The sequence below is a fragment of the Balaenoptera ricei genome, chromosome 5 (genome assembly GCF_028023285.1).
Source record: "Balaenoptera ricei isolate mBalRic1 chromosome 5, mBalRic1.hap2, whole genome shotgun sequence".
In the NCBI taxonomy this organism is placed as follows: Eukaryota; Metazoa; Chordata; class Mammalia; order Artiodactyla; family Balaenopteridae; genus Balaenoptera; species Balaenoptera ricei.
In genome coordinates, this window is record NC_082643.1 from 55,836,334 (window position 1) to 55,837,130 (window position 797).

The following is a 797-nucleotide window of genomic DNA, read 5'->3' on the forward strand; positions in this document are numbered from 1 at the left end:
CCAAGTGTCAGATCTCACCACAGAAACATTTCCAGCCTCAGGAAAGACACAGAAGCAGGGACTCTGGGCAGCCCTGTGTCTGCTGTAATCAGTGTTGGTGAAGACTGTGGAAGTCCTCAGTAGCAAATGCTGCAAACCTCTATGATGGTGACACTTGCTGGGATTCTCCTGCTCTTCTTCTCCCCATGGGGTGAAATCCATTTGAAGGAATTTCTGTGGGTGCCAAGCTGCTCTGAACTGGAGGATGAGGTGATGGAGGTAAAATCTTTCCCAAGCTTTTTTCCAGGGCCATCCTCAGTTTTTGCAATCTGCAGGGTTTCTGCTGCTGCTTCATTGTAGTCCAGAGCTTTCCCAAAGTAATTTACATTGGTTTGTAGTTGCTCATTTATTGTTTTTGTTGCTTTTGTGGGGGATACAAGCGTTGGGACCTCCTAACCCTCCATCCTATTGATGTCACATTATCTCTAATTCTGTGTCAAGGGGACTGCAGACACAAGAGCCTCTCACTTGCCACTGTTGTTACACTATTTTTCTCTCTTACATAATAACTGATTTGCGTGTGCAAGGTCATCGACTTTTAGATGGGTGATAGCACTGATGAAACAATATTAAACACCAGTATAAACATGAAGTGTTCTACACTTTGCCCTTTCACTTGATTTCCACAGCTGTGACTATTCATATAATGTAGTTATTTGAGGCATAGGAGTTATAATTTAACATCCTGATTGATTTCTCCTTGGATATAAGCATGAGCAATGGCAAAAGGATAATGTAATTTTTGAAAAGTATTGCAT